The 25373-nt window shown below is 39.1% G+C and overlaps 1 long non-coding RNA gene across 1 annotated transcript; it reads right to left on the reverse strand.

Moving 5' to 3' along the window:
• Positions 1 to 2599: 2599 nt before the first annotated feature.
• LOC131020099 (uncharacterized) lies at positions 2600 to 3330 on the reverse strand. The gene is made up of 3 exons (XR_009100607.1): positions 3040 to 3330; positions 2869 to 2956; positions 2600 to 2738 (listed from the first exon to the last, which is right to left on the reverse strand). It is a non-coding gene; the product is annotated as an uncharacterized LOC131020099 (long non-coding RNA).
• Between the last annotated feature and the right edge of the window lie 22043 nt (positions 3331 to 25373).

Raw genomic sequence — 25373 nt, forward strand, 5'->3', positions numbered from 1 at the left:
ATCTAGAACTGAAACTTAAAAACTGAATTAAAACCGAATTGTAAAATTACTAGGCGAATTAAATTATTAACCCTAGGCAAATTTAAACAACTTAAATTAAATCTAACTTAAGAAAATTAAATACTTATAAATTAAAACTAACTAATCTAGGCGTAAACTAAAGTGCATAATCTAAATTGCATAATTAAAAAGAAAGCATAAACATGAACGAAAAACATAAACATAATTAAATGAAAATAAATTGAATTACGAAATACCGTAAACGTCTTGAACAAGTAATCGTGTCACGCAATCACCAGCCAAGAAAAAACTAAAAACTTAACTAAATCGAAAACTAACTAAGAACAATGAAAATTCGAAACTATGAAAAAGAACTATGAAAGCAATAAATCCTAAATTTCGGATGCCAAGAGATCTCAAAGATGGCATCTAAAACTAGGGCAAAAGGTTGTATCTTACAATAAAAACTAAGCCCTATTTATAGACTTCAAATCCTTCTTGATCACCATGAAAGTTGCCTTGCAAAGTAGAACTCTAAAGGAAACAAAATCGTGCAAGATAAGGCAACTCTCCAGCTGGATGCGGGCTCTGGAAAATACTCCTACTCTTGCCAATTTCGCAGCTCTGCCGATATGGGCATAACTGGAGCAGTCAGCGCTGGCGAGAATAAGCATAGCTAGAGTAGTCAGCGCTGGCGAGAATAAGCATAGCTAGAGTAGTCAGCGCTGGCGAGAATGGGCTGTGCTGAAAAGTCCAGAGCTGAAAAGTCAGCGCTGGCGTCGTGTGCGCTAAAAAGTCCAGAGCTGAAAAGTCAGCTCTGGCATAGTTGACTCTGTAAGTCCAGAGCTGAAAAGTCAGCTCTGGCAGTTGACTCTGTAAATCTTATTCTGCTCTGGAGATATCGGCTCTGGAAATTTTGGCTCTGGCAATTAGCTCTGCTCTGCTCTGGATGTTGTCTGCTCTGCTCTGGATGTTGGCTCTGCTCTGCTCTGGATGTTGTCTGCTCTGCTCTGGATGTTGGCTCTGCTCTGCTCTGGATGTTGTCTGCTCTGCTCTGGCGAGAATGGGCAGAGCTGAAAAGTCCAGAGCTGAAAAGTCAGCTCTGGCGTGTTTACTCTGGAATTTTAGCGATGGAGCGTTGACTCTGGAAATTCAGCTCTGGATCGTTGACTCTGGAAATTGACTCTGGTGTACAGAGCTGAAAAGTCAGCTCTGTCGGTTGACTCTGGCGTTTTACTCTGGCGTACAGAGCTGAAAAGTCAGCTCTGCTCTGGCGAGCGGGCCTTCAGCTCTGGCCAGCTTTGTTCTGCACACCAAAACACCTAAAAAACGTCAATTTCATCCACAATTGCACTCTTCCATCTATAAAATCTAAATCTCCTGCAAAGCATAAAATAAACCATAAAACGCACCAATTTTCAGAAGATTAACTTAAAATATGCGCATTCAAACCCCTAAAAGTAGAACAATTAAGCATAAATCACACACTAAGATTTCTTTGGCCTCTTTGTTGCTGAAAATTGTATATCACCACCATCTATATCCGTAGGGGACAAATTCATCCGATTACGTTTCTTGGGAGTGACTGAGGTGGTCGTTGAATTCGAACATGTCTCTTCATTCATTTGAACATGATTATGCAATATTAATATTATATTAGTCGTAAGTAAATAAATTGAATAATCCTCTTTAATACAAGTCCATTTTACCTCTTATTCTGGTTCGTCCTCAATAATATTGCTACCGTCTTTATACTTGGAAGCAACTTCCTGCAACTTTTGCAATGCAACATAAATTTCAATAGATTAGTATAAACAAGTAAAACACAGTTTAAATTAAATCATGAAAAGCAAAATATAATTTATTTTTCAGAGCAGAATAGAATACCAGAACAGAGCAGAATCTAATGCCAGAGCAGAGCAAACTTTTAGAGCCAAAGCAGAGCAAATCTGGTGTTGCTCTGTTACAGAGCTGAAGCTTCTCTACCCATCGAATAATCAGCTCTGTGGCCAGAGCATACTCAGCTCCATGACCAGAGCAGCACCAAATTTGATTTTTAAAAACTTTCTTAGAACCCATGCATTAAATTCGATACTTCAAACTGTTCATGGCCCATATTATAGTAAATCAAATAATTCTTATACCATATGAACTGAATGCCAGAGCAGAGCAGAATAGAATGCCAGAGCATAGCAGAATAGAATGTTAGAGCAGAGCAAAATAGAATGCCAGAGCAGAGCAAACTTCCAGAGCCAGAGCAGAGCAAATCTGGTGCTGCTCTGTCACATAGCTGAGTCTGCTCTGGTCACAGAGCTGAGTCTGCTCTGGCCACAGAGCTGAAGCTTCTCTGCCCATCGAATAATCAGCTCTGTGGCCAAAGCATACTCAGCTCTGTGACCAGAGCAGACTCAGCTCTGTGACAGAGCAGCACCATATTTGATTTTTAAAAACTTTCTAAGAACCCATGCATTAAATTCGATCATGAAAGAGACTAATCGATGGGCAGAGAAGCTTTAGCTCTGTGGCCAGAGCAGACTCAGCTCTGTGACCAGAGCAGACTCAACTCTGTGACCAGAGCAGCACCAGATTTGATTTTTAAAAACTTTCTAAGAACCCATGCATTAAATTCGATCATGAAAAGAATCTTCAATTATTATACTGTCTAAATCACTACATAAACGTACCGGAGTTCCTGGATCCCGATCAGGAGAAGCACTGGTAAAGTTTCCCTCAACTACCTAAAACAGAGAGTATCATAGAGAATCATGATTAATGGCAAATCAAGGGCTGAAATTTTTCATATTCCCACCACAAAACATAGAATTGAAATCGAAAAAATGGAGAAAAACCGAGCACATGCATGATTACCTAGATAATACGAAATAGAGAAAGAGCAGATCCTTCAATCGTCGGCGTCGGTGTCCGCGTCTGTAAATTAAGTGGCTACGAGAGGGGTCTGTGTAGTAATTTCATGCAAATTCAGACATTTATATAAAAAAAATAAGGTGTCGAGCAATATGGGAAGGATGAAATCCCCACCTTTGGGCCATGGATGAAGCACCTCCTAAATTTGGGCCATCGAAATTGAAAGAGAGAGAAAGAGACTGCTGTAAGAATTTGCACACAATAGGAGATGGAATTTAAGAAGAAGAGGCAGATGGTGTTGAGTATGAAATCGCAGCCAAATAGAGAGTGATTGAAGGATTTGAGCATGAGATTCGCAAGCAAATGGAGAGCGATTGAAGGATTTGGGCATCAATTACCAATATAATTTGTAACGGTTTTGAATGTAACGGTTTTGAATATTGATATTTTTGATTTTCTTGACAACTTTGAGGATTGAGGCGTAAGATGAAGAATAGAGACTCAGATACATCGAAATTAGATAAATCGAAATAGAGACTTTTGAGAGCGCCACGTAGGAGAGAGAATTGATGTGGGCTCTCAAAAATGTATTCCATTATATAACTGATAGATTAAGTGAGACAATTTGATAGATCTAAAGTTTGATTGATGATTTATGCATGATTAAAGATTTCCAAAAAGTTTAGTTTACTTAAAATTGAGACTTTTTAATTTATGTGTAAAATGATTAAATTGACTAAGGTTAATTGATTATAAGCATGATAGGACTATTCATTAATGATCAATTTAGTTAATTGATGGATATGTATAAACTTGCTTGAGTTTAGTTTACTAAGATTTGGGTATTTTTGATTTATGAGGTCAATGTTTAGATTAATTATGTCTATATGCTAATCAGACCTTATAAAGGATGATAGCATGATTTAATTGAGTAATATTGCTAAATGGTGAAAGTTCACCGTGTTTAGTTGGCGCGTTTGTATGAGATCTTTCATATGTGAAGAGTTATGTGTTGAATATGATTATATATGAATATTTGATGATTAATTGAGCTTATGTATGCGATATGAGACAAAACGAACTAACCCCTAAGGATTTAGGTCTTAACCGAATGTGATGAGAAAAGGGGAAGCCGAGTTTGATTTTTCTTGAGTCGTTTGATCACACATTTGTGCTATTGTGTATTATGTGAGCTTAATAAGAATTTTTGAGAATGTTTTTAACGCAGAAATCTAGAGTTTAGTTTATCAAGAATACTATAAAGTGGAATAACTTGTTAATGTGAATTATTATTGGATAAATGATTTAAGAATGTGTTATTATGTGTCTTTGACTTTCTAAATTAAATTTTTGAGAATTTTTCCCCAACTAAAAATATTTTCCGATTTTACAAAAAGTTTTGAAGTATGATTGCAAAGATGTTATTAAACTTGATTAGTTTCCCCAATGACTAATTTGAGATTTATATTGCTTATGTGTATGCATATCTATGTGTTTGTTTGTTGATGTAGTTTAGTTCTATATGAGCGACAAGTCGAGATTAGGATTAGTGATTACTTAAGTAGTGTTATACTTATGAGATTGAGATAGTTGAAGTGTAGTAATGAGGAGTGACAAAAGAGTACTAAGATAGGAAGATCATTCTTAGTAAGAAGGTTCCTAACCGATTTCTTTTATCTTTTATCTTAGCCCATGGATTATCTTCGATGTTATGATATCAGAAGATATGAGCAGAGGACGGAAGTGAGTTCGCCTCGAGTGCTACGAGAGTAAGCTAAGATCTTCAGGTGGGTATTACTTTTACTATACGTATATAGAGATCCCCTGCGTGTCGTAGGCCACTTATACGAATATATGCATGAGATGATTTAACTGTTTATTTCAGTTTTATGAAATGCTTACATGATAAATGACTCTTATGAAATGAAATGTTTATGAAATGATATGAAATGATTGTCTGCCAAAAATGTTTGTGTTTTACGTATGTATCCTATCTGTGTTGGTTCGCCAACTTTAAAGGAAATCGAATTCGAACCCTATGCTAGACGAAGGTTTTCTAGTACCAGTATAGACAAGTAGTCAAGACAAACTCCTTCCATCTATACTGCAGCCTAAACCAACGACTCGTCCTAGAGTCATCTCGACTGTGATTAGTTTATATCTCTTAAGGTTATTCCAATTATATGGTCTTCTGTGATCTACAACACACCATACAATCTACTTATATAGAGACAAAGGACATACATATGCAATCATGAACACAATCAGATAGGAGATTAAATAGTGAACTTAGGAAACATTGTATACAAGCATAAAACGTTCTTGCTTTCAGTATACAAATCCAACAATCTCCCACTTATACTAAAGCAAACTTTTAGTATACAATGCATCTAAATACTAGCAAACTATCACTTCTCCCACATATACTGAAAGTTTCCTAAGTGGGTGGCATCAATCGCATTCCCATCGTTCAATGACCATTTGCGATAAGCCTTTTTGTGAAAGATTAGTAAATTTCTCCAATATGAGTTATTTAATTCTATGAGCACATAATCTCGATTTACGAATAATCTTATAACTTGGTACTTACTCTCAATGTGTTTGACCCCTTGTGGTTCATGGATTCCTTGGAGTTTGCAACCGCACTTGAGTTATCACGAAAGTGATGCTCTCACGCAAACTAGAAATCACTCTTAGATCCTGGAGGTAGTGGTCAAACCAAATGGTTTTTACCTCCCAAGGAAAACACATAGCTCGAGGTAATTATTCTTTGTTCCGGTCAGCCTGGAAATCCAAAACCGTATAATCCAAAAAGAACTAAACTGTGATAAACTATCCTTCTTCTCTAGTCAGGGACTTGAGAATATAATTTACCAAATTTCAGTGTCCTTAACTAGGACTATACTGATATCTTACAACCATGCTAACTGCATAGCAAATATCAGATCTCGTACATAGCAATCCATACATGAGGCTATCAACTGCGGAAATGTAGAATACTGCCTTCATTTCCTCAACCTCAATAGGAATCTTAAGGCATATGTCTTTAGATAAAGGAACGCCACAACTCAAATGTTGCAATCCTTTCTTGGCGGTATGCATACTAAAACGAGTATTCTCAGTATCAATGTAAGACACTCGAGATAAGCCCAACATCTTTTTCTAGTGATCCCTTATAACCTTGATCACAAAAATGTATACTGTTGGGAACTTAATGAAATATCCTAATCCTAGTTTTGATGATACCAAATTCAATAGGTTTCAATTGTAATAGACTAGAACTGTTTGAACTTAAGTGTTAGAGTTCTTTTTCTAGTATAGTTGCTGTTATGAAGACTGAAGACTGAAGAACGAAGGACTGAAGACTGAAGTCTGAAGATGCCGACTGAAGTATCAGTCGAAGGATCAGTTTCAATTGATTACTTAATGCGTGCCACGTGGATTCAGCGGACTGATACTAAAGTCAAGTATCAGTTAAACATTCTTCCTCGGACTGAACCTCCAACGTTCAAAGGAAGCCACGCACTCCAGAAGTACAGCCGCATTAAATGCAAAGATCTCAGGATCGTCATTTCTCTGCAGAGGCTATTCCTTTTTGGTGATTACCTTTTCAGAGATGTCGCATCTGCTGCTCTTCAAAGTAGCCATTCTCACCAAACAAGGAACCTCGAAGATTGAAGCCTCAGCCCAAGTTCAAATTACTCTCTAACGGAAGAAATCTTGAAGACCATCTCCGCCAATGGATCTATTCAAGACGTCTCCAATAAATAGCGCTCGAGGATCACTTCAATCTTCACCGATTCAACAACATAAGTTGAAACGTTGCCAAATTTGTTACTCAGCTAAACCAAGCCTCTCCAAAGTTTGAATTGAAGAAGAGAATCACAAAGCAAAAAATCAGTCACTGCTGATTACATACATTCTCTTAGACCTTAGGCAAATATTGTATATCCAAAGTCTAGGTAAAACTGACTGCAAAGAACTTGTTCTTTGTGGTTTAGTTGGCAAGTTTTCAAACCTCTCTTCAACCAACCAAATTGAGTGTTTGTGTCGAAAAGGAGTTCAGACCGGTGTTCTGTCTCCGTGAGGTCTTAGTGCCCAGTGTGCGCTAGGAGTGAGAAATCCAATAAGGTGTGTTGGTACTGAAGATAGTATCTTCAGTCGTCTCGGTTTGTGTGCACCTACAAGCACACGTTCAGGTTTGCTGTGCACCCGTAAGCACTAACATCGATTTGCAGTGCACCCGTAACCACTTGCCCGGTGAAGTTGTTGGTCTGATCAACCGATCGTGGATGTAGGAAGTGTTTTCCGAACCACGTAAATTTTTTTTGTGTTATTTACAGCTTTCAGTATTTACATTCTTACTTGCGCCCTTATCTTCTTAAACTGAAAACCGATTAATTGCAAAGAGAAACTTAACGACTGACAACGTGTTTAATTACACAGGCTATTTCGAAACAAAGTTTTTCGCTGCGTGTGTTATCAGTCTAACTGATCTATCTTCTGATAGTCAGTAAGATTCATAACATATCTCTGTTTATCAAACTTGGCTGAAGCCTTACGTGTATCAGTTAAAGTCTTTGACTTAACTGATAACTCCTTACTGAAGAGTATTCAGTATCAGTCATCAACCCTGTTTTGGTCAAAACTCTTTTCAGTAAACAGGTTGAGTCAGTTTGTGTTTGAAGTTTCGTTTTGATTCTTAGAGAAAAATAGCCTATAGGTGTATTCTCCCCCCCCCTGATACACCTATTCGAGACCCTCCGGACCTAACAATTGGTATCATAGCAAGTTGTTCGCAAGAACAATTTTTCTTTGATTAGGTTCTACAGAACTAGATCATAGCAAGCTTTTCTTATCTGTTGTTTTCTGTTTTCTCTTTTCAATGGAAACTAACCACATCAGAGTATCCTCACTACCTATGTTTAGTATTGAAAAATACGACATATGGAAGTTTCGACTTGAAAGCTTTCTCACCGTCCAACATTGCCGAATGTGGGAAGTCATCACCAAAGGACCCATCATCATCACGAAGATGATCAAAAGGGTTCCTGTAGACCCATCTAGAGATCCTTTTGATGAAGTCCAGATCAAATCAAAGGCTGACTTCACCATAGAAGAAAGGAAGCAAGATGAGCTCGACAACCTCGCCAAAAGCATCATCTCCGGCATAATTCCAGATAAGCACGTCACCAAGATCATCAAGTGCAGAACTGCAAATGAGATGTGGGACATTCTTGAAGGAATGTGCATCGGATCCGAGGAGATAAAGGAGAACAAGTTATCAATAGCTTGTCAAAAATTCGACTCCTTCGTCATGCTAAAAAAATGAATCTGTCGACGAGATGGAACTCAGATTCAACCAGATACTGAACAAAGTTCAATCCATCTCGAAGGACAAGTACACTAAATAAGAGATCAACCTAAAGATTCTACTAGCACTTCCGCGAGGAGATTGGCAGATCTACTCAGTCGCTCATCAGAACAAGCTAGAATTCAATCGACTCCCAACGAACAAGCTTTTCTCTGATCTCTTGGCGAATGAGTTCGACATTCAGAGAAATCTTGAAATAAAGAAGGCTGGAGGATCAGACAAAGATGATCCATCCACCTCAAAAGGAGCAGCGCTGAAAGTCTCAGCAAAAGAAAACAAGAAGCAGTCAAAGGAACCAGCGGAACTCAAACCAGAAGACTTCTTCAATCAATATGCTCTATTGACTGAAAGATTCAACAAGATGGAATCTAAGTTCCGCAAGTACAGAAAGTTCCACAAGTAGCACTACAGAGAAAAAGAAAGAGAAATCAAGTCCAGATATTCCACTGACAAAAGCGGAGAAAGAAAATCGACCGCTATTGATCTAAAAGATGTGGAATGCTATGGATGCAAGAAGAAAGGACACTATCGATCTGAATGCCCTGAAGTGTTGAAGTTTGAGCGCAAGGAGATGAAAGCCAGAAGAGAACGCAAATATGCAAAGAAGAAAGCGATGGTTGCTGACAATGCAGGATCTTCTGAATATGCATCAGAATCATCTGCCTTCAACTCCACCAGCTCAGATGATGAGAGCCAAGCCCTCATGGCCAACGACACCGAAAGCGTGGCTGACAACAACTACGACAACAAAATGAATGGGCCAGAGGTAAACTCTTACTCAAAAACTCTTTATACTGATAACTCCTTGGTGTTTACAGGAGACCACTCAGAATTTGGAGATAGCTCAGTCGATGAAACTGACGAGTACGATCAGCTCATGATTGATCACTGTCAGTTAAGGAAAATGTTCGAAGATCTCCTTATGCAGAATCAGAAAATAGAAAAGAAGATCAAAGAAGAACGAATCAAGAATCAGACGATCATTTCCTTCCCAGATGAAACCTGTCTCAATGGACTGATCATGGAGAACAGTCGACTGGAAGAAAAGCTCAGAATTTCTACATCAGAATGTGACAGAGCGTCTCATGAAATCAAGAGGCTCAATCACAAATTGGAGAAAACAGTCAAAGACTATATGATGAAGTCTCCCATGATGACTAACTTTCCTTCAAAAGCTCTTGTGGAAAGCATCGGAGGAAAGGTAGCTCTTGTCGATAAAGGAAAGAATATCATGATCAAGAAAGCAACTGACACTTTTGAAGACAACACTTCAGAAGAGTCTAGGGATCATGATATGGAAGAAATTGGGAAGTGAAAACTGATGGAAAGAAAAAATGTTCCTCCTCCTCAAAGCTACAGACGAGCTAAGGAAGCCCCCAGAGAAGACTGGAAAGTAGATTTCAGTCAAAAATTAGGGAAGGAACATCGGGACTGAAACATAGTCTTCCTTACCAGTCCAGGGGGAAGAACAAAAGAAGCAATCAGAAACTGAAACCAGTTCAGTTCCGAAGAGAACAACAACCATGGAGACAAAGCTATGATAAGTCCAGACGAGCTAAAGGTCATCCACAACAGTATGCTACTGGACATCATAAGACTCATGTTCCACAACTTCAGTCAAGTCTCCATCAGTCAAGGATGACACACGTATCTCAAAGGAGATACTCAATGGAGCAGAGGAGACCTCGGAACTGCACTAGAAAAAACTTCTACAAAAGCGAGGCTCCTAAAAGGAAAGCTCAATGGAAGATTGCTCATGTTCCAACTGAAGCGCCAACCACTTTAGTCAGACAACCAGCCAAGCGTAAGAGATCAGCACCAAGACCAGTTGTGAAGCAGATATGGGTTCCAAAAGGAACACGAGCTAACAATGAAGGACCCAAACATTGATTGGGTACCTAAATTAACTCTTCCTTGTAGGGCAAAAATAGGAAACACAAAAAGAAAGGAAGAAGTTAAAGCCTCAATCAGAACATGGTACCTGGATAGCGGCTGTTCAAAGCACATGACGGGCTTCAAAGAATATCTCACTCAATATGTTGAGAAAGCTGGATCAAAAGTTGCATTCGGAGACAACTCAATCGGCAAAACAAAAGGCTATGGTGTACTCGACATGGGTAACGCCAGTATCAGTAATGTTAGCTATGTTTCTGGACTAAAACATAATTTATTGTCTTTGAGTCAATTTTGTGATAGCAGATTCGCAGTGAAGATCAAGAAAGATGAATTAGCTGTTAGAAACAGTCAGAAAAAGGTGGTTCTGAGAGGGATCAGACAAGGATGTCTCTACGTCGTTTCATGGGAAGACAGCCCTCCAGAAACATGTCTCATCAGCAAAAGCTCAACCACCTCAACTTCAAAACGATCAACAAGCTTGCTAAGCATCAACTGGTAGAGGGCTTACCCTCTATTGTGTTCCAGAAGAAGCAAGAATGTGAAGCATGTCAAAAAGGAAAGCAAACAAGGACGTCATTCAAGTCAAAAATAGGACACTCCTCTGGAAGAATTCTTCAACTACTTCACATGGATCTATTTGGCCCAATCTCTCCCAGAAGTTACAACGGTATGAAATATACCTTAATTGTCTTGGATGACTTTTCTTGATATACTTGGGTCATATTTCTCTACAACAAGAGAGAGACACTGCTAGAATTGCCAAAGCTGCTGAGAAGACTTAGCGTTGAAAAGAAAGTCAACATCATCAGCATCAGATCAGATCGAGGGACTGAATTCCTCAATGCTGTCATTCGTGACTACTGTGAAGAACGAGGAATCAGCAATCAGACTTCTGCAGCAAGAACTCCTCAGCAAAATGGAGTAGCAGAAATAAGAAAAAGGTCTTTGAAGGAAGCAGCAAAGACGATGCTAGCCGAATCAAAACTCCCTTTGAAGTTTTGGGTCGAAGCAGTCAATAATGCATGCTACACGCAAAATCGCTCCTTCCTCACTCAAAGACATGGAAAAACTCCATACGAGCTATGGAAGAATAGGAAGCCTTCAATCTCATATTTTCATGCTTTCGGTTCTTGGTGTTTCATTCACAATAATGACAAAAGGAAGTTAAACACATTTGATAGCATGGCCGATCCAGGAATTTTTCTTGGATACTCTGGAACTGAACGATCCAGCAAATCCTATCGAGTGTTTAATTCTCAAACTCTTTGTGTGGAATAAATAGCACATGTTATTTTTGACGAGTCTACTGATGATTTCAGAAAACATGAAACTAAAATAAGTGCTGAGAACACTGAAGTTTCCAGAACTAAAATGAAAAACACCGAACCTTCTACAGTCTTGGTGTGGGGACCAGGAAAAGAAGAAGATACTGAAAAGCTTCAGTATCAGAAGATTAGTCAAAGGTCTGAAGATCTGACTGGAGCTACTACAGATGGCATCAGTCAATGGGAAACTCCGACAGTCGAAGAACAAGTTGAACCTGCTGAAGCAATACCAGTTCAACACTCCCCTGCTCGAGAAACTGATGAAGGACTCAGAACCATTCTGACTGAAGAACCTCCACCCTCGCCAGAAGATATCAAGAAGTATCGAAGATGGTTTGAACTCCACTCAAAGGAGAACATCATTGGAGAACCATCAGACTGTGTGAAGACTCGAAGATCGATGTGCAACCTCGTCTTCGACATCAACCAAAACTGCATCAACAAAGATAAGAACTTCAGCTATTTCTTATCATCAACAGAGCCCAAGGATATTGAAGAAGCTCTGAAGTCCACTCAATGGGTCATCGCAATGCAAGAAGAAATCAATGAATTCAACCGGAATTCAGTTTGGGAACTTGTGGATCGACCAGACGATGCAAAAGTGATTGGTTTGAAATGGATTTTCAAAAACAAGAAAGACAAAGAAGGTCATGTGGTGAGAAACAAAGCAAGGCTAGTATACAAAGGGTACATTCAAGAAGAAGGAATTGACTACGATGAAACCTTTGCCCCTGTTGCAAGACTGGAAGTAGTCAGGCTCTTCTTAGCTTTTGCCGCTCACAAAGGATTCAAAGTACACCAAATGGATGTAAAGTGTGCATTTCTCAGTGGAGTGCTCACCGATGAAGTCTATATGGAACAACCTCCGGGTTTTGAGGTTGCTGGACCAGAAAAGGTGTACAAGCTTAAGAAAGCGCTCTATGGATTGAAACAAGCTCCAAGAGCATGGTATGATACTCTTTCTGAGTATCTTGTAGAACAAGGATTCAAGAAAGGATCTGTTTACAGAACCTTGTTCACTCTGAAAGAAGGAGAAGATCTCCTACTTGTTCAAATTTATGTCGATGACATAATCTTCGGATCCAAATCTGAACGCATGTGCAAGAAGTTTGATGATATTATGACTAATAAGTTTCAGATGTCCATGATGGGAGAAATGAATTTTTTTCTTGGACTACAAGTCAAGAAGACCAGCGAAGGAATACTGATCAATCAGTCGAAGTATGCCAAGGAATTGATCGACAAGTTCGGTATTCAGCACATGAAATCAGTCAGGATTCCAATGAACACAAACTGGAAGGTAAATCCAGGATCGGAAGGAAAATCTATATCTTCAACCAAATACAGAGAAATCATTGGGTCATTACTGTATTTGACTGCCAGCAGATCAAAAATAGTGTATGCAGTCGGGGGGTTTGTGCAAGATATCAGTCAGATCCAAAGGAAGCTCATATGGATGCAGCAAAATGAATTTTGTGATATCTCAAAGGCACACCCAACTTAGGATTGTGGTATCCAGCTAACGACGACTTCAAGCTCACCGGATATTCAGACGCAGATTTTGCAGGATGCAAAATTGATCGCAAATCAACTTCGGGAACTTGTCAATTCCTAGGCAACAAACTTATCTCGTGGTTTTCAAAGAAACAGACTTCAGTCTCCACTTCCACAACTGAAGCTGAATATGTTGCTGCGGGAAGCTGTTGTTCACAACTCCTATGGCTAGTCCAACAACTGAAGGACTATGAGATCAAAGAAAAAGAAGTCCCAATCTATTGCGACAGCTCCAGTGCTATTGCAATCTCACAGAATCCAGTTCATCACACAAGAGTCAAGCATATTGAAATCCGACATCACTTCATTCGTGATCATGTGGAGAAGAAGAATGTCTCTGTTGAATGGATTCCGACCGCAGTTCAGAGAGCAGACTTGCTGACCAAAGCTCTTCCTGAAGGATCAGCCTCATCAACCCTGAAGAATGATGCTGTGTTTGAAGAACTCAACTGCAGTCACGATGACTATTGCTCAGCCAACTGGTGCTCTTAAACTCCTGACATGGAAATCAAAGAAGATGAGTTTTCATCTGAAGGGGAACTTATTCTGATAAGTCAACCAGAAACAGTGGTATCGACTGACTACAATGTTTAGTCGATCAGTAAGTATCTTCAAACTTACCCTGTGAAAATCAGTTAATTCAGTTATGAATTTTTGTTTGTCTTCAAAGAATCTTTCTCTAACTGATCAGCTTCTTTCAAAACTTTAACTGATTGTTGGAAAATGAAATATCCGTGAAGGACAAGTACTTTTAAGAGGATTTCAAAATTGCTTTAACTTGTCCTGATTCTTTACTTAAAATCTTTCCAACCTTTTTGCCTCTGAAATGAAAATCTTGAGAATCTCATTGATTTGACAAAATGCAATGATTTTTCTTACCTTTTGAAGCTTCCGTCCTCTACAGTGACGGCGGACGTGAAATTTTTCTTCAAAAAGATTTTAGGCACATTTGTTGAAAAACTTTTTCATCTTCTTTCTTGGTAATATAGTCTATATATGCCTCGATGTCTTCACTTGTTTTCTTCATCAACTAACAACTCTCCACAGCCTTCTCTATGAGAAATTTCAATCTTTCAAAAGTTGCAGAAGAATTGTGTTCCGACAAATGAGAGTTCAATAACAACGAAGTCATGGAGTGGGAGAATGACGCTCACACATTTGGTCTTCACAGGACCCTTCCACTGGATCTCAATGACTCTCCGACGTCAAGATTATTTCTACCCTCACTTATATCCAGCGACAAGAGTGTCTTCCATCCTTATGCCTGGCGCCAAGAAGCTTCTAAGCTTCCGGAGGTTATCAAGCTTATTTCACATATCTTGCTCACCTCCATGGCATGCAACAACAACGAGCTCTTTCTCGTTGTCTGCCGGCATCATCAGCCGCACATGGTCCTTTCTTCAAAGACCTCGTGCCAGCAAATCGACAATGTTAGTCCTCACGACTGTCACTGATTCGATTTTCCCTTCTCACACCCCTTTCCCGTACTCTCCCTCTTTCTCCATCCCCGTCCCCTCTCTCTTCTTCTTAAGCCTCTTTTTCTCCCTCTAAGGCAGCCTCCTTCATCTTTCCGTCTCCCTCATCTTCTCGACCTCCTTCACTTCTCCGTCTCCCTTCTCATCCCTCTTTCCACTGGCGTCTTCCTCTTCTGCATCTCTGGACTCATCCTCTTCTCAAATCTTCTCACGATTTTTTGAGACTAGAAGTTGGGTACCATCTGATCATAGCTTCCATCATCAGCTCTCTTTTTGATGTTGCCAAAAATGGGGAAAGTAGAAGTCAGAGAAAAACCTTCTCGAAGGTGGTTCCCTGCATCTTCTCGAAAGACTGAAGATGGTAAAGCAAAAGGATCACCAGAAGTTTTAAGGATGACGTTCCAGTAAAGACCTCAAGTCAATAAGTGTGAAAGGAACAAGCTTAGGAACATGAAGACGAAGATGAGGATCAAGAAGTTCAAGGCGCAGACAAGCAGACTGCTGGAATCCATGGGTTTCCCCATGTGTTTTTCTTTGCTGTTTTTACTCTCTTGTATGTCTTGCTCCAGAAGTACAGCCGCATTAAATGCAGAGATCTCAGTATCGTCCTTTTCTCTGCAGAGGCCATTCCTTTTGGTGATTACCTTTTCAGAGATGACCCATTTCCTGCTCTTCAAAGTAGCCGTTCTCACCAAACAAGGAACCTCGAAGATTTATGCCTCAGCCCAAGTTCAAATTACTCTCTAACGGAAGAAATCTTGAAGACCATCTCCGCCAATGGATCTATTCAAGACATCTCCAATAAATAGCACTCGAGGATCACTTCAATCTTCACCGATTCAACAACATAAGTTGAAACGCTGCCAAATTTGTTACTCAGCTAAACCAAGCCTTTCCAAAGTTTGAATCGAAGAAAAGAATCACAAAGCCAAAAATCAGTCACTGCTGATTACATACATTCTCTTAGACCTTAGGCAAATATTGTATATCCAAAGACTAGGTAAAACTGACTGCAAAGAACTTGTTCTTTGTGGTTTAGTTGGCAAGTTTTCAAACCTCTCTTCAACCAACCGAATTGAGTGTTTGTGTCGAAAAGGAGTTGAGACCGGTGTTCTGTCTCCATGAGGTCTTAGTGCCCAGTGTGCGCTAGGAGTGAGAAATCCAACAAGGTGGGTTGGTACTGAAGATAATATCTTCAGTCGTCTCGGTTGTGTGCACCCGCAAGCATACGTTCAGGTTTGTTGTGCACCCGTTAGCACGAGCATCGGTTTGCAGTGTGACTCAACCTAAAACACCTCTAGATTGACTTGCAATAGAACAAGGACATCCTAGCGATGGTAAGTTGACCCAGTGTCATCTCTCAAGAAAGATCTTTAAGGGCTTTTAATTATGTCACAAGAAAGTGGTAAACTTTGATTATTAAACTAAAACTTATAAAGTAAACTTAACGTGAAATTAAACTTGTAATTAACTAGGCAGAAAATAATGAAAGCAAGAACGTAAGCAAAAGGAACTACTAAACCCTAGGGAAGAATTAAACGAACTTAAGAATTTAAACGCTTCTAACGAAGAATTTAAATAACTTTAATTAAAGCTTCTAATCTAATGAACATAAACTAAATTGCATAATTTAAAGCAAAGCCTAAACATAACGAAATTGCATACTTGAAAGCTAAACATGAACATAATGAAGCAAACGAATTAAAGTAAATACGAAATACCATAAACTTCTCGAAGGTGCAACCACTGTCATTGATTACAAATTCGAAAGGAAAACTAAACAAAACTAGACTTGAAATCTAACTAGAACAAAGAACTCGAAAACTTGAAGAACTAAGAAAACTTGAAAAACCTAAGTCTTTGGTTGCCTTGCAGAAGGATGATTCTCCAATGTGGAACGAAAAATTAGAGCAAATGATGATTATTACATGAATATTAAGGCCCTATTTATAGACTTCTTTCAACCCTAATGCTGATCAAAAAGGCCTTGCAACACTGGACTTTTAAAGATAAGCATCGTGAAATCAAAGGAAAGTCCAGCTGGCAGCGTGCTCTGCAAGTAACGGCATCTCTGGCGAAGATATGCTAACTCTGGAACCGTGCTGACTCTGGCGGTCATGGCAAAGCTGGAAGTCAGCTCTGGATAATTCAGCTATGTCGAGTTGTAGTCTGTTCTGGAACATTCAGCTCTGGAAATAAAGTTCAGCTCTGAAGATAGTGAGCTCTGGCTATGGAAGTCAGCTCTGGCAAGATTGGTCAGCTCTGGAGATTTAGCGAGCTCTGCAATGTTTAGATCTGGAGATGGTGAGCTCTGCTCTGGCGCGGGCATTTCAGCTCTGGACACCAGTTTACGCAATTCTAATCCAAAATCTCTAGAATATCATTCTTTCTCCTCTTTTATAAAAGTCTCCTGCAAAGCATAAAACAGACTCATAAATGCACCAAGTTCCAGAATATTTAACTTAAACATGGCACAATCAAACCCCCAAAATCAGAACAATTAAGCATAAATCACAGTGCACCCGTAAGCACTTGCCCAGTGAAGTTGTTGGTCTGATCAACTGATCGTGGATGTAGGAAGTGTTTTCCGAACCACATAAAAATCTCTGTGTTATTTACAGCTTTCAGTATTTACATTCTTACTTGTGCTTGGGTAATATGGTCCGAATTCCTGAGCATAGAAACTGGCGAAAAAACATTATCATAATCTATACCCTTATACTGGGTATAACCTTTCATCCCCAGTTTAGCTTTAAAAGCTACGATCTTGCTCATTCAGACTTATCATTCTCTTGTATACTCACTTGCAACCTATGGCGCCTTTACTGCCTTTTGGTAGCAAGATTTTCTAGTATACTGAATCCATTGAGGTGTGCCAGGAATCTACATTCTCGTCTCCCACTAATTCCAAGTAGATATCTGGGTCAATTTTCTTATATTCAGTATCAGGGACCGAATCTAAAGATTCTCCCAAGAACATAAATCGATCGGGTTGTCCCGCAACCCTCCCACTACAATGGAGTTCTGGTGGCACGTATATGTCAACAGTGTGTGCAGTGTCTTGTGGTACAAACTCTTGCACACTTGGCTTGGGTTATGGAATCGCCTGTCTATTGCCTTCAATTTCTTGAAGCACAATATCTCACTTGGATGAAATGTTATTCGCATAGTCCACTTCTAAGAATCGTTTGTCATTGCTAATAACCACTTTCTGATTCTTTAGGACTAATTGCAAAGATGCATAACTCATCATCAAACATATTTTTCCAAGAGTGGTCTATTTCTTCTCTCCACCACACCATCTTATATAGGGATTACATGGTGTAGTAAACTAGGTTGGAATCCCAAACACTGATAATAAATCAGAAAAGATCATTCCTAACACATTATTGGCCCTTTATCCCCTTCGCCATGAACGGCCAGGTCTCCATCTTTTCCTCTATACCTGATTCGCAGGTTCCAAATCGTACAACCTGGATTGAATCCAACGTACTATTTAGACACGAGCCTTTGGATCATGTTAAGATAGATGTGACCTAATCTAGGGTAACAATATGTGTAAGATCCTCATGAGAGATTAGCCTTAACATTTCTCTTACTTTTGTTCGATGATGTACATGCAATATAAAGGTATTATGTAGACAAGTTATAGTATAAAGAGAGATGTTCAAAATACCAGAATAGACAACTTTGTCATTTCTTATGATAGAAACACCACTATCAAAAATGACATAAGGTCCATCTATTCAAAATTTTGGAACATGATAAGGAACTCTCAAAAACTAAACTATGTCTTTAGAACATAAAGACAAGTCTCCAATTGCAACAACTGCGACTCTTGTCGTGTTGCCTATGAAAACAATCATCTCATCACTTTTTAGCTTCTTTGTCAACTTAAAAAGCCATGCAAGGTGCAACAATCATTATCAGTTTCTCTCGTTATCCACTACTCACAACTGAGTAGAAAACGAGCTGAAATGTCTCAGTTACTACAGCAGGTGAAGTACCTTAACCATTTGCTTCGAGTATTGAAAGAAAAATTCCTCAATACTCAATCTTATCACACCACTACTCTCACTATTTTCCTTGTCTTTCTTGCCCCTTGGACCCTTCTTCTTCCAGTCTTTCGACGAAGAAGATGGCCCTTCTTTGGCAATAAAAAGTGCTTGCACATCTCTTTCCCACAAGTTCCTTAGCCGTAACTAAAGCATTCAATAACTCGAAAAGAGTATTATCTTTCTTGCTCATAATAGCATTGAGACGAAAGTTCTTAATTAAAAGACTCGGGAAGAGAGTTCAGGATAATATCGACTTTTGCTTCACCGTCGATGCTTCCACTGAGCAATTCAAGTCCGTCAAATAAGTTTGCCATGTGCATGACATGCTCATGCACTGAGCTATGTTTGCTCATAAAAATAATAAGATTACTTTCATCAAATTTAAACGAGCAGCTCAGTCCGACTCTCCGAACGCTTTCTTGAGATTCAGCATGATGCTAAGAGCATCGTCCAAGCCCTGATGTTAGAGCTGCAAGATTTGTGACATTATTCTCATAATATAGCATATAACCACATTATTCGTCTTATGTCACCTTTTATGCAATTCATTTTTTCGATCAGTTAACTCATCGTTCGGACAGATAGAACGTGGAGTAGTAAGAAGCACAAAATTTGTGCTAGTTCGTGATGGAGATAAACTCCAAATTGTGTTTCCATGCAAAAATTGACCGGTTAAAGACTTTATGCAAGAATAATAATAATAATAATCAATTGGAGACATAGACATATCTGAATGAACCAACATAAAAGCACATAATTCGTAACAACAATATTGAAACCTCTTGATAAAACAATATTGATTGAAACCTCCAACCGCCCAAAGGATCTCATGAGTAAGCCACGCTAGTGTGGATGTTTAGACATGAACCCCTCAACCAGACTATACACCTAGTCGTTTAATTTCAATCCATGTCAACTTAACCTTTTGACAAAAGAAATTAATAGTTGGATCTTAACTAGACCATATCATATTCAAGAAGGGACTCCGTTGGGGAGTTGTACATTGTACTTGATACGATATCTAAGCAATGACCACAATTTAACCTTGACAATTAAATTCTCGAAATTGACATACTCACAAGGACCATGCCGCTTTCAATTTAATTTCTTGGTTATCTTATTTAATTTCATCCTCTAAAGTACTTGTGAAAATCATACGAGTAAGCCACGTTAATGTGGACGTTTACCGCATAACTCCCACTACTTAAATGGATTTAAATATTTTATTTAGAAATCTCAACTTGACAAACTTGTGAAAAGACAAATGTGAAGTAAGCCACGTTCGTGTGGACGTTTACTCACATTGTTAATCGATTTGTCTTGAGACCGCTTGTTGAGGTCTAAATAATTTTAAGAATAAAAATTATTAGGTAATAACCAAATAATTTTTAATCAACTATAAAATTATAAAACTGCTTAGTCTTTTTCTTTCAAAAGGATGCAAAATATCACATAATCCTAAACATGCTTTTCTAGAACTCAACATGTAACATGCTCGCAGAAATTCTAAAACATGTTTAATAAATGTGATAAAGCCTAGCATGCTCGTCTAAGCGCAGTTAATAAACAAATATTAACAAACCAGGATATGCAACTGCGATATCCAAAGCACTTAAACATCCACTACATGCTCTTGCATAATTTAAACATCCACGACATGCGAAGAAAAATAAAATAAAATAAAAAATTCTCCGTGACCCATTCGTGGAACTCCATTCTAATCTATTAAAAAGAGACAATAGAAAAGAAAAGAATAAAATAAAACTTAGGTGAACAAAAACCCAAAAACTCGAAATTGGGCTCAAGAAACGCCCAAAACCGCTGCCTCTTCCTCCAGCCCAAGAAACAGGCCCAAAAACCCGCAGTCAATAGCCCAAACCCGCGGTCAAAGGCCCCTGACCCGGTTCGCGCCCCAAACCCGAAACCAGACCTTCGAGCTACTGTTCACCGTCTGCTAGGGTTTGCTGCAACGCCTAGGGTTTCACGCCGCCACTGAGCGGCGCCGCTTCCTGACCCCACTCGCCATCTCCTTCGGTCACCCGAACGCAAAGACGCTGCCGCACGCCAACTCCGCCCTGGGAAAACCACCGTCGGTGATAGATCAAGCCGCCCAGCCGAGGATCGTGCACAACGTTGGGCTGGCAAGGTTTGCCGGAGCATACCCAACCCTAACCGTCGAGAACCATCGGCCGAAACGTCCATCTGCGGTGCTTCCGTGCAAGACAGCTCTGTGCTCGCTGGATGCGGCTATCCTTCTGTATGTTCCAGGCCTTGCGGCGTCAGTCGGAGGCGCGGCTGTGGCTGCCGGATTCTGGTGCCGGGCTCCCCTGGTCGCCCGAAAAAACTAAACCCGCATAGTCCTTCGTGTTCTTCGTCCAGGCCTCGTCTTTTTCATCTCGTTTTTCAACAATTACAGATTACAACCGAAAAATAATTTACAACTAAAATTCTAATCTAACCACAAATTTTCTCGTGGTGAAAAATGATTACAACGTATCCCACGAATCAACAAGCCACGAAGAACAGCAACAGATAAACAAAATAAAAACACGCACATATTAATCGAACGCGAAATATCAAACAGAGACAAGAAAACTAATTCGGGCTCTGATACCAATAGTAGGAATATTAAATTGAATTAATACTCGACTTACCCAAGGATCGTCTCTTAGATTATCTTTGTTAGGTCCGGAGGGTCTCGAATAGGTGTATGGAGAGGGAATACACCTATAGGCTATTTTTGAAAATGAAACTTTGAGACACAAACTGACTCAACCTTTTTAGTAGAAAGAGTCTTATCAAAACAAGGTTGACGACTGATACTGAATACTTTTCAGTAAAGAGTTATCAGTTAAGTCAAAGACTTTAACTGATACACGTAAGGCTTCAGTCGAGTTTATTAAATAGAGAGATCATGTTTTGAATGTTACTGACTATCTGAAGATAGATCAGTTAGACTAATAACACATGCATCGGAAAACTTTTGTTTCGAAATAGCCTGTGATATTAATCACGTTGTCAGCAGTTAAGTTTCTCTTTGCAATTAATCAGTTTTCAGTTTAAGAAAGTAAGAGCACAAGTAAGAAGGTAAGTACTGAAAGCTGTAAATAACACAGAGATTTTTACGTGGTTCGGAAAATAATTCCTACATCCATGATCGATTGATCAGACCAACAACTTCAATGGGCATGCACAACAAACCTATGCATGTACTTACGAGTGCACAACAAACCTGATCGTGTGCTTACGGGTGCACAGCAAACCTGATCATGTGCTTATGGGTGCACAACAAACTGAAACAACTGAAGAGTCTATCTTCAGTACCAACAAACTGGGTTAGATTTCTCACTCCTAGCGCACACTGGGCACTAAGATCTCACTAAGACAGGACACTGGCCTGAACTCCTTTACGACACAAACTCTCAATTCAGTCCGTTGAAAAGAGGTTTGAAAACTTGCCAACTAAACCACAAAGAACAAGTTCTCTGCAGTCAGTTTTACCTAGGCTTTGGATATACAATATTTACTTGAGATCTAAGAGAATATATGTAATCAGCAATGACTGTTTTTTGGCTTTGTGTTTCTCTTCTTCGATTCAAACTTTGGGGAGGCTTGGTTTTACTGAGTAACGAATTCGGTAGCGTTTCAGCTTATGTTGTTGAATCGGTGAAGATTGAAGTGATCCTTGAGCGCAATTTATAGGAGACATCTTGAATAGATCCGTTGGCAGAGATGGTCTTCAAGATTTCTTCCGTTAGAGAGTAATTTGAACTTGGGCTGAGGCTTCAATCTTCGAGGTTCCTTGTTTGGTGAGAACGGCTACTTTGAGGAGCAGGAGATGGGTCATCTCTGAAAAGGTAATCACCAAAAGGAATGAAAAGGTAATCACCAAAAGGAATGGCCTCTACAGAGAAAAGGACGATCCTGAGATCTCTGGAGTACGTGCGGCTGTACTTCTGGAGTACGTGGCTTCTTTTAAACTTTAGAGGTTCAGTCCGAGGAAGAATATTTAACTAATACTTGACTTTAGTATCAGTCCGCTGAATCCACGTGGCGCGCATTAAGTAATCAGTTGAAACTGATCATTCGACTGATAAGTCAAATATCAGTATTTGACTTTGCCTTAATCGTCACATCAGTCGGCATCTTCAGTCTTCAGAACAGCAACAAAACTAGAAAAAGAACTCTAATACTTGAGTTCGAACAGTTCTAGTCTATTACAAGTGAAACCTATTGATTTTGGTATCATCAAAACTAGGATTAGGATATTTCATTAAGTTCACAACAATCTTAATTCACCATACATCGATTAAACCTAGCATGCTCCTATTAATTTAAACACTGCATCGAGGAGTTCAGAAATACCTGAAGAATTCCTAAGAATTCATCAATTCGCCACTGAAAGGTTAGTCAACTTCAACGCTCCATTTGACCCCTCAAACTATCTCCAATCGTATTTTTTACAGAAATACGACTTCTTCGCCTTCGAAAGAGCTTTTTGTGGCCGCCTGTTCCACCTCAATCGGAGTTCTGTAGACGAAGTTATGGCTATTTTTCAGAGACTGCCAGAACTTGGTTTCCTGCGAAAATCTGACTCCAGCTCAGATCTTTTGAACTGTATCCCGCTCAGTTCCCAACGTTGGATAGACAACAAACTATGAGAACTTCCAGAGAATTCGACCCCTACAGTTGGCGCCTCCTTATTGCTCTGCTCTCTAAAATCCTAATTTTTGTGTCTTATTCTGAGAGCAGATATCTGTATTTAAAGACAAAACACAGACATATGGCCTTAATAACTATAGTAGGCGACTCCTACTGGGCTCAGGAGACTTTGGGCCAGTCCGGGGATCAGATACAAGGAATAAAGATGGGCCTCAAATGAATTAATTCTTATGATCAGCCCAGATCACAATTAATTCATAAATATTAATTCATTCCACTAGAGAATCAATATTGACTTACCCCTTTATTACCGATGATGAGTCGGGCTTGTATTTAGACTTATTAGACCTCCGTATTTAAAATATCCGACATCCATTAATTAATTAAAGCTCTTACAGCTTATATTAATTAATTTCTTTGTAATCTTTAAGTAGTACCACTCAACCCTTATTATTGCGTCTGAACTTAATCAACCTGCAGGGTTTGACGCAATAAACCTTTTGAGCTCCTTAAAGGCATGTCATTATCCTATATCGGATACGGGTACTAATACAGATAACCAAATATCATATATTAACCGCTATCACCCAAGATACAGAGTACTCAAGTTAATATATAACTCTCACCCATAGTAAATCAAAGTGATACACGAATCAACATATACATTTGAAACCTTATTAGTATTAAGATCTTATTAAGTCACCGAGATCTTGATCCTTCACATATGTCAGATAGAAGAATACATCTCATTGTGATTCTATCAATACGTTACGACGTACCAATATAGACAAGTAGTCAAGACAAACTCCTTCCATCTATATTGCAGCCTAAACCAACGACTCGTCCTAGAGTCATCTCGGCTGTGATCAGTTTATATCTCTTAAGGTTATTCCAATTATATGGTCTTCTGTGAAGTACAACACACCATATAATCTACTTATATAGAGACAAATGACATACATATGCAATCATGAACACAATCAGATAGGAGATTAAATAGTGAACTTAGGAAACATTCTATACAAGCATAAAACGTTCTTGCTTTCAGTATACAAATCCAATAGTGACCAAGGTCTTTGATTGTCACTGAAGAATCATGTTCGCTATTTTATTTTAACACGCCGCAAGTGTACGGGTGCAATTGTGTACAGTAGCAAGCAAGGTCGTATTCCACATAGACTAATTATTATCAATTCATATCCTAAATTATTCTACTCTATCTGGACAAACGAAATTGAGAGTTTTTGTAGTAAAGAACAAAATAAATAAACAGCAGGAAAGAAAACAAATCAAGCTGCGAAACAGAGAAACAGATAAGACAAGATTTCCCAAGGCAAAGGTTTCAACAGATTCTCCTAACTAACATGTTCAATTCAATTAATAAGGCGACTCCTAAGGCAATCTCTAAGCTAGTCCATACCCACTCTCGTGGCATACAAACGATTACATGCAAGGCTACCATCCCTGGATCGCACTTCAAACATGTAACTCCTAAAAGTTCCTAGGATTAACGCCCTCACAGTTATCAATTCCCTTTAGAATTAAAATAAATGTGTTCTATGTTCTTAGTTCAGGTAATAATTATCATCTCCCGATCTCAAATTAAAACCTATGATTATGCTAAATTGGTGGCCAATCAATAAAGCAAACAATTAAAACAAGTGATTTACGATCACTTCGATTTACGATCCGTTTGCGCAAACAATTGGTGGCCAATCAATAAAGCAAACAATTATCCGAACTTCGATTTACGATCCGTTTGCGCTCACGAACTCCCATCGAGACGAACTACAACTTGTATTTCAGCCAATTCTTCCAAATGCGGCTTCATTATTTCTGAAAATTCGTTCAAACAACAAGCAAGTGACAAGTTCTTGACCATAAACCAATATAAGCTCAAATAAATCAACAAACACACAAAATCCTCATAACTAAACATCAAAAATGACACACCAAGAGGTAAAAATGCATGTTTATCAACCCCCCAAACTTAAACTATTGTCCGTCCTCGGACAATACAAAGATGAACCAAGAATGAATCAACAAGAGCGCAGAGAAAAGTGGATAACATTGTGGTTTCAGATTTGTCAACAAAAAACCAACATGCATTTGTATCTCCTATCATCAAGATATCACACTCATGACGAAGTTCAAATTATGGTCT

The sequence above is a fragment of the Salvia miltiorrhiza genome, chromosome 4, assembly GCF_028751815.1.
Source record: "Salvia miltiorrhiza cultivar Shanhuang (shh) chromosome 4, IMPLAD_Smil_shh, whole genome shotgun sequence".
Taxonomy (NCBI): domain Eukaryota; kingdom Viridiplantae; phylum Streptophyta; class Magnoliopsida; order Lamiales; family Lamiaceae; genus Salvia; species Salvia miltiorrhiza.